The 11,503-nt window shown below is 46.8% G+C and overlaps 1 long non-coding RNA gene across 1 annotated transcript; it reads right to left on the bottom strand.

Moving 5' to 3' along the window:
• Positions 1-3,525: 3,525 nt before the first annotated feature.
• Positions 3,526-6,072, bottom strand: LOC138854704 (uncharacterized). Its single transcript, XR_011393907.1, has 2 exons — positions 4,825-6,072; positions 3,526-4,793 (listed from the first exon to the last, which is right to left on the bottom strand). It is a non-coding gene; the product is annotated as an uncharacterized lncRNA (long non-coding RNA).
• Positions 6,073-11,503: the final 5,431 nt, after the last annotated feature.

Below are 11,503 nucleotides of genomic sequence, written 5' to 3'. Positions count from 1 at the left end.
AAGACGTTCAAGCAGCGAAGGAACGGAGCGTTGCGAAGAATGGGGTTGTGAAGATGGAGGAGAGGGAAGAGAAGGAACAGGAAGTGAATCAGTGTCCATTGAAGGTTTAGTCTCTGCAATATATTCTGAAATGGCTTCAAGTGTTTCTGAATTCAAAGATGTATGGGAGACCATATTGGAGATAGAAGGAGGAGGGTGAGTAAAGATTGGGACAGTAATGGACTGTACCAAAGTAGAGGGGGAGGGAAGAGTGTAAGGGACTGGAGATGAAGTGTGGGGGGTGGGGGGACAGAAGAGGCAGAAACCTGGGAGGTGGCAGAAGAGGGAGAAACTTGGGAGGGGACGGGGGTGGAAGGCATAGTACGAGGAGGGTGAATCTCCACACTTGTAATAGAGCCAGAGAGAGGGGAAGAACTAGGTACAGAGACTGGAAAGGTAAAGTGTGGAGGTGGAAGGGAAGGAAGGGGCAAAGAAGATTTGAGCAATGTGGATTTTTTGGACCTCTGAGAAGTAGAGGGGCGATTGGTATTAGGTGTCGTATGAGGTCTTGTCAATACTGGGGCTTGTGAGGAAGGACGCGAAGATGTGAGAACAGACTGAGTTGTAGTCGGGACGTCAGAGCCAAGGACAGCAAAAAGATTAGATGCCGGAGTGGCTATGGGAGGGGTAACAACAGAGGAGGCTGCAGAAGATGGGACCCCAGAAGTAGGGGGATGTTTGGAAACACGAGAATAAGAAACACGGGGTAGTCTCCCTTGGAGGCGGAGATGAGTAACTGCCATAGCATACGGGAGACCTTCTGCCTCTTTGAGGCAACGGATTTCACGTTCATTTAAGTAGACCTGGCAACGGCGGGAGTACGAAGGGTGAGCTTCATTACAATTAAGGCAAGATGGAGGTTGACTGCAAGATGTATTAGAATGGTCGTCGGCACCACAGACTGGGCATTCGGCCATAGATCTGCAATATTTCGCTGGGTGGCCAAAACGCCAGCAATTTCTACATTGTTGCGGTGTAGGTATCACCTTTCGAACTTGTAACCGATGTCCCGCGACATATACAGAGGACGGGAGTTCTCGGCTGTCAAAAGTTAAACGAGCCACATTGCAAGGTTAACGTCTCCGCCCCCAGGCAGGAAGGACATAAGTGTCTACTTTGAGGATTGGGAGATCCTGGAGTTCCAGCTGTTCAAGAATGTCATTGCCACATGACTGGAAATTCTGTTGGACTATGGTATTGGGCAGAATGACAGTACCACTACAAGAATTGAGAGAAAGATGTTTTTCAATAGTGATAGGAGTAGTATCGATATTCGAAAGGAGAGAAAGATCATGAGCTTGGGTAGCATTCTGGACAGTGACGATGCGCATACCGCTCTTGAGAGCATGAAATGAAATATCTCTACCAACATGACGCAGGAGTGCTTTGCCAATACTATGGTCAGAAAGGTAGGCAGAAGAAGAAGTCGGTCTTAAAGTAAAGAATTTAGTCCATTGTGTGGTCCGAAACTGAGCATGGAGAGGGAGTGCTTGACGTGTCAGTCCTTTCCGAGTAGAATGGGAAGGTAATGAAGGAGCATCATCAGGAGATTGACGTTGGCATTTAGGAGTAGGACCGGAGTTGGTCCGGCGTGAAATGGGCGGGCGATTCGAAAATTGCCATACCGTAGAGGGAGAAGCCGGAAGCATAGTCAAAGGAGAGCGGAGTTCAGACAAATCGAAGGAGTCAGTCGAAGCCCCAGTACCTGAAGCAGGTGAGGAAACAGCACCAGCAAGAGGTGGAAATAAATGGTATAAAATACCGACACAATGGAAATATAAACACATATGCAGTATAATGTGATCCTTTATTGACTACGTTTCGCCCACACAGTGGGCTTTTTCAAGTCACAAACAGAACTACCTGGGGTGGAAGGAAAGCGAGTATTTATAGTCAGGTTCAGAATGCTGAGGCCAGGTGGAGAATGCTGCATCTGATGATGTACCGAGTGGGGTTATAGAGTCTTAAATCTTGGGTAGCTTGGAAAGGAGATTGGATAAGTTTGTGAGCAGACCTTCTACAGTGTTCTTATGTGGGATAGCGATGAAGAAGTTTCTTGGCAAGTGGTTCAGCTATGTTATAGAAGCCACTATTCTGGTTGAAGTTGTCGGATATAGAAATAAGATGATTCCAGAATAGTGGCTTCTATAACATAGCTGAACCACTTGCCAAGAAACTTCATCGCTATCCCACATAAGAACACTGTAGAAGGTCTGCTCACAAACTTGTCCAATCTCCTTTCCAAGCTACCCAAGATTTTAGACTCTATAACCCCACTCGGTACATCATCAGATGCAGCATTCTCCACCTGGCCTCAGCATTCTGAACCTGACTATAAATACTCGCGTCCCTTCCACCCCAGGTAGATCTGTTTGTGACTTAAAAAAGCCCACTGTGTGGGCGAAACGTAGTCAATAAAGGATCACATTATACTACATGTGTGTTTATATTTCCACCAGCAAGAGGTACAGGGGTATCAGGAGTGTCCGAAGAGTGGTCTAAACACAAGGCAGGGTCAGAATGGGGTGCGGTATCAAGAAGGGGCCTGGGGGTAGTGGGTTCATGGATTGGGTTCTCCATGGTTAGGTTACTCCTTTGCTTTTTGTTTTTAAGAAAAAAAAAGAAAGAAAAGAAAATAAAAATAAAAAAAAAGAATAAAAAATGGGGGGAGCGGGGAGGAATAGTTCCCAGGAGGAATGAAAGGGCCGGAAATCTCCCTCCGCGCCCAAGAGGACCTCAGCACCGCTAGTAGCGCAGATGCAGCATGGAACCCGTGCCATACCCTACCCTTCATGCCAGTAAACCAGCAATCCGGGATAGCAACCTCACATCTGCCGAGCTACCTCGGTGGACAAAAGAGAGGGCGGCCGGATATCTGCCACAAAGCATACCTCCTTCGGCCACCACCCCCGGAATCCAAAAGGTGGCTTCCATAGATACACCCGTCGCCCAAAAGACACCCAAAGCTACTCCGGGATACCGGAGAGGGATCAGGACATCCCCAGGCGATCCAGATTCCACGGCAAACTACGCCACCGCCAAGAACCTCAACAGAATGGGATGGACCCCAGTGTCCTTTCCCCTACCTAGGAACTAGCACGCCTGTGGGAGAAATCCCAAAGGCCAAAAAGAGGAAGGGCAAAAGGGAGGGGTGGGGAGGAGGAGGAATGGAAAAAGGGGAGGATGGGATAGGGGAGGGGAGAATGGGGGGGGTAATTAAGTTCGGTCTGAGGAAGACCGACAGGGCTAATTCCTCAGACCAAGAGCCTCTTCACCATGCCAAGGAGCCCCCCTTGAAGAGGGTTAAACCCACAAAGGTTATACAACGCTGCAGAGTTGGGTTCTAAGGGTGTAATACATTGGATCAGAGACCAGTGAGGGTAAAGACTAACACAGAGTTAGTAAGGTCAGTAACAAGCCAAGATTATATATTACCACAAGTTTGTCAGTCCTCATCCTAGATATTCTCAGGCAAAAAAGACACAGTTTTCAGTGGACTTTTATTGAATTGTTTACATGTATTTCCCTAAGTTATGATATGAAAATGTAAAGTGTAAAGTATTTGGTAGACTGCAACCATCCAGGGAGGAACTGTACTACCATCCTGCCATAACAGTGTAATGGCAGCCTGGTAAATGTTTTGCACTCTGGCAACAGGTTGAACAGCAACCATCCAGAGAGGTACTACCTTCTTGTCACATGAATGTGAAACAAGCCTGTTAAATGTTCTGCACTCTGGCAACATGTTGGTAGGCACCAAGCATTCAGGAATGTACCCTTCTGTGTGAAAATTCTGGTAAATGTTTTGCACTCTGGCAATAGGTGGTAGACACCAAGCATCCAGGAAAGTACTACCATCTTGTGAATATGAAAGAGAAGTCTGATAAATGTTTTGCACTCTGGCAGTAGGTTGTCTAACAATCTGCTTCCAAAGTGCAAAACCTTTACCAGGCTTGTTTCACTTGTAGGACAGTAGTATCCCAGTGGCTGCTTAACAACCACTGAGGTACGACCAATTTTCATACAACCAAAAAAAAAAAAAAAAAAAAAAACAACTATTTCTATATTATACAATTAGGGTGATTGACACACACAAACTACTGTATAAAAAGACCCTTATTATGCAAGGCATTTTGGGCAGCCTTAAAACTAAGTTATAATTACAAGTATATGAGAATAAGAATACTGAGTTTTTAAAATATTGGAGGTATTTAATAATTCAATAAAAAAAAAAATAACTATTGATATATTAACACTTTCACTGTCCAGACCCCAAAATTAATATTGCACAGTGTCCACCCCCCCACCCCCAAAAAAAAAAAAAAAAAACTGAAATGGTAGAGAATCTCTTTCTGAAAGTAATGACACCAAAAGTATGAAATCTGATGAAAAATTTGCAGAATTACGCAGGTGCTAAGTTTAGCAGTCTCGGTGCAATTTACTTATCATCAATTTCATCGATTTTGTCCTACTTTAAGCCAGTTCCATTGTTCTAGGCGACTAAATTCTTAGCTATTTCACTAGTTTTCCTTCCATTCTATTGACCGAGCACAAGAAATTACCCATAATAAACCATAATAAACAGTGAAGACATTCCTGGCACAAACATTTCTTTTGTTCAATATTATTATTATTATAATCAAAAAGAAGCGCTAAGCCACAAGGGCTATACAGCTTTTGTTCAATAGTCTCATCTCCAGGACTCTCCTATATTACACCTGTCATCTCCAGGACTCTCCTATATATTATTACACCTGTCATCTCCAGGACTCTCCTATATTACACCTGTCATCTCCAGGACTCAAGTCCGACCTGCCAGTTTCCCTGATTATTATTATTATTATAATCAAAAAGAAGCGCTAAGCCACAAGGGCTATACAGCGCTGCAGGGTAGGGAAGGAAGCAAGGGAATTGGATGGCAGAAGGGAGGGGGGATGATCAGCAGGTTACAGAAAACAGCGGGGCAGGGGATAGTACGGGGGTAGAGGGTAGCAAGAGATTCAAGTAGAAAGGGCTGAAAGTATCAGAATTTGTGAAGTAAGTCAGTCGTTGTCAAAAAGTCAATGAGAGAGTCTGGATGAAAGGTGGGTCCATCAGCGAGAAGGGAAGGTAAAGAGAGAGCAGCGGGGCGAAGACGACGACAGAGGTAAATTCTGCGTGCTCGTTGATAAAGTGGGCAGTCCAACAGAATGTGGCTGACTGATAATGGAGCTTGGCAATTCTCACAGAGAGGAGCAAGACGCCTCTCCATGAGATATCCATGAGTAAGACGAGTATGGCCAATGCGAAGATGGGAGAGAGTAGTCTCCCAACCTCGACCCTGGTGATAAGAAGACGGCCAGTAACCTATACTCGGTTTAATAGACTGAAGTTTGTTGCCAAGCATAGTAGACCAACGTTGTTGCCAACGGGTGTGAAGGTGGGAAGATATTACAGCAAAATAGTCCGTACATGGAATACCTCTATAAGAAACTGGTAGGTCATGTACTGCTGACCGCGCAGCAGTGTCTGCCTGTTCATTGCCCTGTACGTCAACATGACCAGGGACCCAACAAAAAACAATATCTTTATGCTTAGTAAAGATGCGGCGTAGCCAAAGTTGGATACGGAGGACTAAGGGGTGAGGTGTATCAAATTTTTGTATAGCCTGTAAAGCACTAAGGGAGTCTGAGACAACCACAAATGATGACACAGGCATAGATGCAATACGGATAAGTGCTGTAAGGATGGCATATAATTCAGCAGTAAAAATACTAGCTGAAGATAGTAAATGCCCTTGTACGACGCTGTCCGGAAACACTGCTGCGAATCCTACGCCGTCAGAAGACTTAGAGCCATCTGTGTACACAGCAATGGCATGAGAATGAGAGTGAAAGTGGTCAAGAAAAAGAGAGCGGGAAGCGACCGTAGACAGTTGGGCTTTCGAGCAAGGGAGGGAGAAAGCACAGACTCGAACAGCTGGAACTTCCCAGGGGGGTAGGGAAAAGTGAGATGCTACATGTACATAGAAAGGTGGTAGTTGAAGAGAAGACAAGAGCGAATGAAGGCGAAGAGAGAAGGGACGGAGTAAGCAGGGGCGGCGAACAAATAAAGAATGTCTACTAATATCAGTGACCATTCTATAAATGGAAGGATTGCGGAGATCATGAGAGCGTACATAGTAGCGCAGGCAATGGGCATCACGGCGATCGGATAAGGATGGAACGTTCGCTTCTGCATAGAGGCTTTCGACAGGGGAAGAGCGAAAAGCACCAAGGCATAAACGTAATCCTTAGTGATGAATGGGGTTAAGGCTAGAGAGAGTAGCAGGAGATGCTGCTGAATAGATCTGGTCACCATAATCAAGTTTCGATAAAATAAGGGTGGAATGTAGGTGAAGGAGGGTTCGACGATCAGCTCCCCACGAAAGATGAGCAAGGGTTTTAAGAAGGTTCAGCCGGCTGTGACAAGTTGCCTTCAGAGAGGTAATGTGAGGTTTCCAGGATAACCTACGATCAAAGAGGAGGCCCAGAAACTTGACTGTATCACGTTCAGGGATACGGGAGCCATAGAGGTACAAAGGATGATCGGAGATGACAGAGCGTCTAGTGAAAGTGATTTGGTGGGTTTTAGTGCTGGAAAATTTAAACCCATGTGTGGTGGCCCAATTGGAAACATGGTCGACTGCATGCTGGAGAGAAACTGTAAGGAGGTGACAGTCAGCGCCTGCACAGGCAATAGCGAAGTCATCAACATAGAGTGATGACCAAATATTTGATGGAAGACTAGAGGCCAAATCATTAATAGCAAGGAGAAAAAGTGTTGTGCTCAGAACACATCCCTGGGGGACACCTTCAGCTTGGATAAAGTCCGGGGAGAGCACATTATTAACCCGAACACGGAAATGCCTGTCAGTTAAAAAGTTCTTAAGGAAGGATGGTAGATTGCCTCGAAGGCCTAAGGAGTGGGCTTGGGCTAAAATATTATACCTCCAAGTTGTGTCATATGCCTTCTCAAGGTCAAAAAATATGGCAATAACTGAGTGGTTATTCGCAAAGGCATTACGAACATACGTATCCAAGCGCAGTAAGGGGTCTATGGTAGAACGTCCCTTACGAAAGCCATATTGACGAGTGGAGAGACTGTTGTGTGTCTCTAAATACCACACTAAACGTCTATTTACTAGACGTTCCATTACTTTGCAAACTGCACTGGTAAGAGCAATGGGACGATAGTGGGAGGTTTCATGTCCCGTAGTGCCTGGTTTGCGGAAAGGGAGAACAATGGCGGATTTCCACAGCTGTGGAAGAACTCCTTGTGACCAAATAAGATTGTAAAGGCGTAATAGGACTGCAAGGGCTGACTGATGTAAATGTTGTAGCATACGAATATGAATGTCGTCGGGCCCAGCTGCCGATGATCGACAAGCTGAGAGTGTTGCCTCCAGTTCTTGAAGTGTAAAAGGCACATTATACTGTTCTTCTCTGAGAGAAGAAAAGTCCAAGGGTGCTAACTCTCTGGCAGACTTTGAGGAAAGAAATGAGGGGCATAGATGGAGTCCCTGAGAAATACGGACCAGATGATTGCCAATTTCATTGGCAACATCTAGTGGGTTTGCTATATCAACACCGGCAACCCGCAGAACAGGAGCCGGGTCAGGAGAATATTTATCACTCAGTTTTCGTACTTTTTTCCAGACTGCACTCATAGAGGAAGCAGAGGTGATGGAGGAGACATAATCTCGCCAGCAAGTGCGTTTAGCGTCACGGATGACACGGCGAGCGATCGCACGCTTCTGTTTAAAATCAAGGAGTCGCTCTGTGGTTCTATTGTACTGGTACCTGCCCCATGCAGCGCGTTTCAAACGTACTGCACGAGCACAAGCAGGAGACCACCAAGGCACGCATTTCTGAGAATGCCTGCCCGAAGTTTGGGGTATAGAATGAGAAGCTGCGGTGAAAACGGAGGACGAGAAGAGGTGTAAAAGCTCATCGATGGAGGACGAAGAAGGAACCTCTTTAAAAACAGTCAGGTGTGAGTAAAGGTTCCAATTTGCCCGATTAAATTGCCAGCGTGGGGTGCGAAGAGGTGGCGAATATGAAGGGGAAGTAAGAATGATTGGGAAATGATCACTGTCATGTAAGTCCGGGAGAACAGACCAAGTGAAGTCTAATGCGGCGGAGGAAGAGCAAACTGAGAGATCGATGCAAGAGAGAGTATGAGTCCGAGGATCAAAATGGGTGTGAGTACCTGTATTTAAAACATGGAGGGGGTGGGTGGCAAGAAAAGCCTCTAACTGAATTCCACGGGAATCACAGTGAGACCCCCCCCAGAGGAAATGGTGGGCATTAAAATCACCAAGTAACAGAATCGGTGGCGGTAATGACGAAACAAGGAAGGCAAAATCCGGAATAGATAATGCCCGAGAAGGAGAGAGATATAAAGAACAGAGCGTATACCACCTATGTAAGTGGATACGGGCTGCTGTGTAATGCAGCGAAGTATGAACAAATAGCTGATGGTACGGAATATCAGTGCGGAGAAGAAGGGCACTTTCATTAAAGGTCCCATCAGGAAAAGGATCTGAAGAATACAATAAATTATAGCCTGAGATGTGAGAAATAACAGCAGAGTGTAATTTTGGTTCCTGTAAGCAAACACCAACAGGGGCAAACTGGGAGAGTAACATCTGAAGCTCACCCCGATTACCCCTGAGGCCGCGTATATTCCACTGTAAAAAGGCCATGATTGGCAATGATAAAGATACTTGAAATCCGCAGGTAAGGGTTCCTACGGACTAGAAGGGTTAGAAAAGTCCACATGCGGAGGCAGTGGAAAATGTTCAAGCAGCGAAGGAACGGTGCGCTGTGAAGAAAGGAGTTGCGCAGATGGAGCAGAGGAGAGAGAAAGAGCGGAAGGTGGATCAGTGTCCATTGATGGTTTGGTCTCTGCAATATATTCAGAGATTGCTTCAAGTGTTTCGGAATTCAGAGATGTCGTATGGGAGACAATATTGGGAATGGTAGGGGGAGGATGAGTAAAGATTGGAACTGTATTGGACTGTACCAAGGTAGGGGGGGGCGAAAGGGTGGAGGGAACTGGAGAAGCGTGGCAGGGGGCAGAAGAGACAGGAACCTGGGAGGTGGCAGAAGAGGAAGAAACTTGGGAGGGAACAGGGGAGGAAGGTACATTACGAGGAGGAGGGTGAACCTCTGCACTTGTAACTGAGCCAGTGAGAGGGGAAGAACTAGGGACAGAGACAGGGAGGCTAAAATGAGGAGGTGGAAGATGGGTAGGAGGTGTTACCAGACCTTTTTTTGACTTTTGAGAAGTAGAGGGACGATTGGGAAGAGGTGTCGTACGAGGTCTCGTCGACACTGAGGCTTGTAAGAGAGAACTCGAAGAAGCGAGATTAGACTGAGGCGTTGAAGTAGGGACGTCTGAGCCGAGGACAGCAAAAGGATTAGATACAGGAGTGATTATGGGAGAGGTAACCACAGAGGTGGGTGTAGAAGATGGGATACCAGAAGTGGGGGGACGTTTTGAAACACGGGAATAAGAAACACGTGGGAGTCTCCCTTGGAGGCGGAGATGAGAAACTGCCATGGCATAAGGGAGACCTTCTGTCTCTTTGAGGTAACGGATTTCCCGCTCGTTTAAATAGACCTGACAACGGCGAGAGTACGAAGGGTGAGCCTCATGACAGTTAAGGCAAGAGGGAGATCGATTGCAAGACGTATTAGAATGGTCATCGGCACCACAGACTGGGCATTCGGCGATAGATCTGCAATATTTCGCTGGATGGCCAAATCGCCAGCAATTTCTACACTGTTGTGGTGTAGGGATCACCTTTCGAACTTGTAACCGATGTCCTGCTATATAAACTGAGGATGGGAGTTCTCGGCTGTCAAAAGTTAAACGAGCCACATTGCTAGGGTATCGTCTCCGCCCACGGGCAGGAAGAACGTAAGTGTCTACCTTGAGGATTGGGAGATCTTGGAGTTCCAGCTGTTCTAGAATGTCGGTGCCACATGTCTGGAAATTTTGTTGAACTATGGTATGGGGCAGAATGACGGTACCACTACAAGAATTGAGGGAATGATGTTTTTCAAGGGTGACAGGAACAGTATCTATATGGGAAAGACGAGAGAGCTCACGAGCCTGGGTAGCATTCTGTACGGTAATGATGCGCGTACCGCTCTTAAGAGCATGAAAAGAAATATCTTTACCAACATGGCGTAGAAGTGCCTTGCCAATACTATGGTCAGAAAGATAGGCAGTAGAGGAAGTTGGTCGTAAAGTGAAGAATTTAGTCCACTGTTCAGTCTGAAACTGAGCGTGGAAAGGTAGTGAAGGACGTGTCGATCGTTTCTGAGAAGAACGAGAAGGTGAAGGTGGAGAAGTATCATCAGCAGGTAATTGTCGTTGACGTTTAGGCGTGGGACCAGAGTTGGTCCGACGTGGAACGGGTCGGCGATTTGAAAATTGCCGCACCGTAGAGGGAGAGGCCGGAAGCATAGTCAGAGGAGAGCGAAGGTCTGATAAATCGAAGGAGTCAGTCGAGGCCTCAGTACCTGAAGCGGGTGAGGAAACAGCACCGGCAATAGGTACAGAGGCATGAGGAATGTCTGAAGAGTGGTCCAAAGACGAGGCGGGGTCAGAACGGGGTGCGGTATCAAGAAGGGGCCCGGGGGTACCAGGTTCATGGACTAGGGCTGCCATGTTTAGGTTACTTCTTTCTTTTTGTTTTTAAGAAAAAAAAAGAAAGAAGAAAAGAAAATAAAAATAAAAAAAAGAAAAAAAAAAGGGGGGACCGGGGAGGGATAGTTCCTAGGAGGAATGAAAGGGCCAGAAATCTCCCTCTGCGCCCAAGAGGACCTCAGCACCGCAAGTAGCGCAGATGCAGCATGGAACCCGTGCCATACCCTACCCATCATGCTAGTAAACTAACAATCCAGGATAGCAACCTCACATCTGCCGAGCTACCTCGGTGGACAAAAGAGAGGGCGGCCGGATATCCGCCACAAAGCATACCTCCTTCGGCCACCACCCCCGGAATCCGAAAGGTGGCTTCCAGAGATACACTCGTCGCCCGAAAGACACCCAAAGCTACTCCGGGATACCGGAGAGGGATCGGGACATCCCCAGGCGATCCAGATTCCACGGCAAACTACGCCACCGCTAAGAACCTCAACGGAATGGGATGGACCCCGGTATCCTTTCTCCTACCCAGGAACTAGCGCGCCTGTGGGAGAAATCCCAAAGGACAAAAAGAGGAAGGGCAAAAGGGAGGAGTGGGGAGGAGGAGGAGGAAAGGAAAAAGGGGAGGATGGGGAGGATGGGATAGGGGAGGGGAGATTAGGGGGTAATTAGGTTCGGTCTGAGGAAGAAGACCGATAGGTCTAATTCCTCAGACCAAGAGCCTCTTCACCACGCCAAGGAGCCCCCCTTGAAGAGGGTTAAACCCACAAAGGTTATACAACGC

The sequence above is a fragment of the Cherax quadricarinatus genome, chromosome 67, assembly GCF_038502225.1.
Source record: "Cherax quadricarinatus isolate ZL_2023a chromosome 67, ASM3850222v1, whole genome shotgun sequence".
NCBI lineage: Eukaryota > Metazoa > Arthropoda > Malacostraca > Decapoda > Parastacidae > Cherax > Cherax quadricarinatus.
This window is presented reverse-complemented; position numbering and strand designations above follow the sequence as displayed.